We start from the raw sequence: 6,807 nt of genomic DNA, 5'->3' as shown, positions 1-6,807 counted from the left end.
TAGCTGTTCCTTGAACAAGCTCCACATTTCCATTGTGCCCATCCCCTGCAGTTTTCCTCTCCATCCGATGGATCCTAAGTCTTGCCTCATCGCATCATAATTGCCTTTCCCCCAGATATAACTCTTGCCCTGCGGCATATACCTATCCCTTTCCATCACTAAGGTAAACGTAATCGAATTGTGGTCACTATCACCAAAGTGCTCACCTACCTCCAAATCTAACACCTGTCCTGGTTCATTACCCAGTACCAAATCCAATATGGCCTTGCCTCCCGTTGGCCTATCTACTTAGGAAACCCTCTTGCACACATTGGACAAAAACAGACCCATCTAAAGTACTTGAACTATTGCGTTTCCAGTCAATATTTGGAAAGTTCAAGTCCCCCATAACAACTACCCTGTTGCTTTCGCTCCTATCCAGAATCATCTTTGCAATCCTTTCCTCTACATCTCTGGAACTTTTCGGAGGCCTATAGAAAACCCCTAACAGGGTGACCTCTCCTTTCCTGTTTCTAACCTCAGCCCATACTTCCTCAGTAGACGAGTCCTCATCAAACGTCCTTTCTGCCACCGTAATACTGTCCTTGACTAACAATGCCACCTCTCCCCCTTTTTTAACACTTTCCCTGAGCTTACTGAAATATCTAAACCCCGGCACCTGCAAACAACTATTCCTGTCCCTGCTCTATCCATGTCTCTGAAATTTCCACATCGAAGTCCCAGGTACCAACCCATACCACAAGTTCAGCCACCTTATTCCTGATGCTCCTGGCTTTGAAGAAGACACACTTTAAACCACTTTCCTGCCTGCCGGTACACTCCTGCAACTTTGAAACCTTACTCATGACTTCACTACTCTCAACCTCCTGTATACTGGAGCTACAATTCAGGTTCCCAATCCCCTGCTGAACTAGTTTAAACCCTCCCGAAGAGCATTAGTAAATTTCCCCCCCAGGATATTGGTACCCCTCTGGTCCAGGTGTAGACCATCCCGTTTGTAGAGGTCCCACCCACCCCAGAATGAGCCCCAATTATCCATAAATCTGAAACCCTCCCTCCTGCATCATCCCTGTAGCCACGTGTTCAACTCCTCTCTCTCCCTATTCCTCGTCTCGCTAGCACGTGGCACGGGTAACAACCCAGAGATAATAACTCTGTTTGTCGTAGATCTAAGTTTCCACCCAAGCTCCCTGAATTCCTGCCTTACATCCCTATTCCTTTTCCTACCTATGTCGTTGGTACCCTATGTGGACTACGACTTGGGGCTGCTCCCCCTCCCCCTTAAGGATCCCCAAAACACAATCCGAGACATCCAATGAAGGGCTCCTTAGCCTTCTGAGTAGGCTGGATTCTTGCCGCCACCTGTCCTCCTTCCTCTGGCTGCTCCCATGGTCCTCCACGGGCTTGTCCAGCTCACACTCCTCAGATGAGGCCACATGTCCCTCCTCCTTCAGCTAGACCCGCTGCTGTGCTAGGTTGTGGAGGGCACAGCAGAACAACACAAAACGGGAGACCCTCTGGGGGGTGCGCTGCAATGCACTGCTCAATGACAGCATGGGTGGCAACATGTGCCTCGTTATATCAGGTCTCCACATCGGTCTCCACATTCTCTGGCGGTGGCGGAGAATCCTGTTGCCCAGGCGCCTTGATGGGCTTGGTCCAGTTCAAAGTTGATATAGTCAGCTGTCAATGGAGAGTTTGCATTCTGATTCTCATTTAGTCCAGTTTTTCTAGGATTCCTTGAGACCACACTTGGTCAAATGCTGCCTTTATATCAAGGGCAATCGCTCTCATTTCACCTTCTAAATCCAGCTCTTTTGTCCATGTTTGGACCGAGGCTGGAGCTCAGTTGCCCTTGTGCAATTCAAACTGAGCATCAGTGAGCAGGTTATTGCTGAATAAGTGACACTTGATAGCAGTGCCAACAACACCTTTCTTCATGTTGCTTTGGGGGTTGTACAAGGGGTGATTGATATGGCACTTGAGTGGGGGGTGGGGGAGAGCACAGTATGGACGCTGGGGTTTGGGCACTTGGGTAGGGAGGATGGGCCAGGAGGATTATGTTTTTGCTTTCTATTGCCTTTTGGACTTGGACTCTGGGTGGGGGCCTACCTCACTTGTAATAAGGGGTAAGGTAGTGAACCGGAGCGGAGTGGGGTTGCGACCCAATTTTTGGCAAGGCACAATGAGTCCAGTTTGTTTGTTTGGTCGGGGCCTAGTGTCCTGTGGAAATGGTGAGAGTTTTCTCTCTTTTAAAGAATTTGGGGACCGATGTGGTGTTTTTACAGGAGACCCATTTTCGAGTACGAGACCAGATAAGGCCAGGCTTCAAAAGGCCTGGGTGAGCCAGGTGTTTCATTCAGGCTTTGATAGGGTGGCCCGGGGTATGGTGATTTTAATCAATAAGAGGGTAGACCTTTGGTAGACCTAGTGCTGGAGGCGGACCAGATGCAGCGCACGGGATGGAGGTTAGATGTGGTGCTTTAGGCGGCACGGTAGCACAGTGGTTAGCACTGTTGCTTCACAACTCTAGGGTCCCAGGTTCGATTCCCGGCTTGGGTCACTATCTCCCTGTGTCTGCGTAGGTTTTCTCCAGGTGCCCCAGTTTCCTCCCGTAAGTCCCGAAAGATGTGCTTGTTAGGTGAATTGGACATTCTGAATTCTCCCTCAGTGTACCCAAACAGGCGCCAGAGTGTGGCGACTAGGGGATTTTCACAGTAACTTCATTGCAGTGTTAATCTAAGCCAACTTGTGACACTAATAAAGATTAGTATTATTATTATTTCATCGGATATGTGTTTAGCACGAAGGTTTCGAGTGCCACAGGGGAAAATGTGTAGTTCAATGAGAATGGGATGGTTTCTCCCTGTATTCTGTGGGAGATGTTCAAGACGGTGATTAGAGGAGAGATCATATCATATAAGGCACACATGAACAAGGAGGCTTGGAAGGTGCGCCAGAAGTTAGTTGATGAGATCTTGGAAGTGGAGCATAATTATGTGAGTGACCCAACTCCAGAACTCTTGGCATGAAGGAAAAAGCTGCAAATGCAGTTTGACCTGCTGTCTACAGATAGGGCGATGCATCAGCTGAGGCATTTGAAGGTCGTGGAGTATGAGTATGGGAGTAGGCCAGCTGTCTCTTGACTCACCAGCTAAGGCAGCAGGTGGCTTCTAGGGAGATCATCTAGGTTAAAGATTCAGGGGGCAGACTGGTTTTCGCCCAGGAAAGGTGAACGGGGCATTTCGAGGCTTTCGCCAGAGGCTGTATAGGTCGGAGTCGCCAGCAGGTGAGTCTGGAATGGCAGAGTTTTTAAAGGGCCTGGAGTTCCCAAAGGTGGAGGAAGAATTGTGGGAATGACTGGATGCACCATTAGATCTGGAGGAGGTTCAAATAGCATTGGGACATATGCGGCAGGGAAGGCACTGGGGCTGGATGGATTCCCAGTGGAATCTTACAAGGTGTTTGTGGACCAGCTGGTTCCATTATTAATGGGGATGTTTAATGACTCTCTGGCATGAGATTCCCTCCCTGAGACGCTTGGGCAGGTATCCATCTTCTTTCTCCCGAAAAAGGATAAGGATCCTGCAGAATACAGGATTGTCCAATTTCATTGCTTAATGTAGGTGCAAACCTGTTGGCTCAGGTTCTAGCACTGAGGCTGGAACCCTGTCTCTCGGAGGTAGTTGGGGAGGACCAGACAGGATCTGTAAAGGGCCAAAAGTTGTCGTCCAATGTGAGGGGACTGCTGAATATGGTTCTCGCCTGAGCAGCTGGGCTGGAACCTGAGATAATTATGTAATTAGATGCAGAAAAGGCGCTCGATAGGGTCGAGTGGAGGTACCTCTTTGCGGTTTTGGAAATATTTGGGTTTGGCCCTGGATTTGTGTCATGGGTGTGTTTGTTGTATGAAGCTCCATGAGTTTGTGGTCTTTTCAGTTGCACTAGGGGACGAGGCTGGGGAGTCCTGGGAGATCCCTTCTGATCGCTTTAGCAATTGAGCCACTTGCCATTGCCCGTGGAGTGGGATAATTAAGGGTGGTGTGGAACACAAGCTGTCCCAGTATGAAGATGATCTTTTGGTATACGTGAAAGATCTGGGGCCAGCTATGGGAGACATAATGAATTAACTGAAGGGTGTTGGTTCCTTCTCTGGATATAAGTTAAATCTAGAGAAGAGGGAGTATTTTTTGGTCAGCACTTCAGGGAAGGGAGCTGGTCTGAGGGTACTACCTTTCCGCCTGACCGGGACTATCTTTCGGTACCTGGGGGTCCAGGTGGCTCGAGATTGGATTCGGCTCCGCAAATTGAATTCTACCAGCCAAGTGGATAGGGTCAAAGCTGACCTGAAAAGTTGGGACAGACTCCCATTGTCTTTCGCGGGCTGGATTCAAACAATCTAGATAAACATCTTGCCAATATCCTGTTCCTATTTCAGTGTGATACAGTATTTCAACCCAAGTTATTTTTTCGGCGGTTGAATGGCTTATATCAAGTTTCATATGGATGGGAAAAACTCAAAGGATTCGGAGGGTGTTCTGTGGTGATATGCCTGTTCACAGTTCTGTATGTAGTTAGCAATGCGCCCTCCAACCAGCTGATAGTGATAGAAGATCTATCACGTGACTCGAGACACACACCAGTTGGTAGTATGGTGTACAAGAGGCTGGTCACACTTACAGTAGCTCCAAGAGAATTCACTGAATTAATTTAGTAGCCATTGGCTGTATTGTAGTTTGTTTGTTATCTTCCCACATGTTTGTTAATAAATTATAATTATAGTTAAACAACTAGATGTTCTGTGTACATCATTACCATGGTCATGATACAGAATGCAACATGGTACCAGGAGTCCAGAACAATCAAAGATAACAATGGAGAAGACGGGGCGAAATAGGCTGAAGAATGAAAAGAGAAAATTCTTCCGTCGACCTGGTGAACTACGGCCATCTGTATCGCAACGCAACAAAATTCTGTGAAGTTAGAGATGGAAGGTTTGAAGGCACCCCACCAGCTTCAAGTCTCGGGTAACGTAGGTGAAGATTGGCGTGTTTTCAAGCAGCAATTTAGACTCTATGTTGCAGTCTTTGACCTGCAGGCACAGCCTGATGAGAGGTGTATTGTGTTGCTGCTTACAGTACCAGGCCTATCATGTGACTCGAGACAACGGCCAGTTGGTCGTAAGACGTACACGAGGACGGTCGCACTTAGAGTAGCTCCAGAATTCACTGAATTCATTTATTAGTCATCGTCCGCATTATAGTTTGTTAGTTATCTTTCCACAGGTTTGTTAATAAATCACCTTTCTCATCAGACAACGAGATGTTTTGTGTGCATAAGTACCACTGTCATGACACAGAAACCAAGTCAATTTATCAGGGGATTGAGCGGCTTATATTAGGCTTCATTTGGATGGGAAAAACGTGAAGGATTTGGAGGGTATCCTACAGAGGGAAAGGCAGTCGGGGGACCTTGTGCTGGCAAATTGGCCGGCATGGCGGCACAGTGGTTAGCACTGCTGCCTCACAGCTCCAGGATCCCGAGTTCAATTCCGGCCTCGGGTGACTAAATGTTTGCACTTTCTCCCTGTGTCTGCATAGGTTTCGTCTGGGTGCTCCGGTTTTCCAAAGATGTGCAAGTTAGGTGGACTGGTCATGCTAAATTTCCCCTTCGTGTCCAAAAGGTTTGATGGGGTTACTGGGATAGGGTGGAGGTGTGGCCTTAAGTAAGGTGCTCTTTCCAATGGCCAGTGCAGACTTGAATGGTCTCTTTCTGCACTGTAAATGCTATGATTCTATAAATATGGTATTTTATTACTGGGCCACTATTGCAGAAAAGGTGTTGGGATTATGTGGGGTCCCAGGGTTCACCTGGGTGCGGATGGACTCTGGGTCGGGTACAGGGTCCACTTTGGGTGCACTGGCGATGGCCTCTCTTCCAGTTGCTCCGGAAAGTACTCAGCAAATCTGTTGTTTTCTCCACTTAAAACCATTTCAAGCTGGGGTCAGTGTCAAGGCTGACCCCTACTTGTTTAAACCACCTGCTCAAGGGCAAGGTTAGATGCAACATTTGGGGTATGGAAGGGAACGGACTGGGGAGAGTGTGAGTTCCATTCCTGGAGGGCCAGTTTTCCAGACTGGGGGAATTGAAAGAGAAATATGTGCTCTCAGGCTCGGAATCTTTTATGTATTTCCAGAGACAAACTTTGTTAGATGGATGTTCCCAGCATTCCTGGTGGTGCCACCATCCTGCTGGCTGGAGGGGATCCTTTCCTGTTCGGGGTTGGAAGAGGATAATACGTCCGGCATATATGAACAGATTTTGGGGGAGGATTCAGTCTTGGCGGACGGGGTGAAGGCCAAATGGGAGGAGGAGCTGGGGCCTATTTTGGAGGAAGAGGTGTGGAGTGCGGCTCTTAGTAGGGTGAATGCCACGTCATCATGTGCGTGTTGACCCTGATCCAGCTCAAGGTAGTGTTTAGGGCGCAACTTACTAAAGCCAGAATAAGTCATTTCTTGTTGAGGGTTTGAGGATAGGTGTGAACGCTGTTCGAGGGGGCCCACTAATCACACACACATGTTCTAGTCTTGTCCCAAACTTGTGGGTCTTTGGGTCTCCTTTTCCGCACCACATCGGCGATCCTGGACATTGAGCTGGAGCCATGTACTTTAGCGGCTGTATTTGGGGTTTCGGATGTGCCGGAGCTGTGGGGTTTCGGATGTGCCGGAGCTGTGGGGTTTCGGATGTGCCGGAGTTGTGGACGGGTGCGGGGGCAGAAGTCCTTGCCTTCGCCTTGATGGTGTTCGG

The sequence above is a fragment of the Scyliorhinus torazame genome, chromosome 11, assembly GCF_047496885.1.
Source record: "Scyliorhinus torazame isolate Kashiwa2021f chromosome 11, sScyTor2.1, whole genome shotgun sequence".
Taxonomy (NCBI): domain Eukaryota; kingdom Metazoa; phylum Chordata; class Chondrichthyes; order Carcharhiniformes; family Scyliorhinidae; genus Scyliorhinus; species Scyliorhinus torazame.
Note: the sequence above shows the minus strand (reverse complement) of the source record.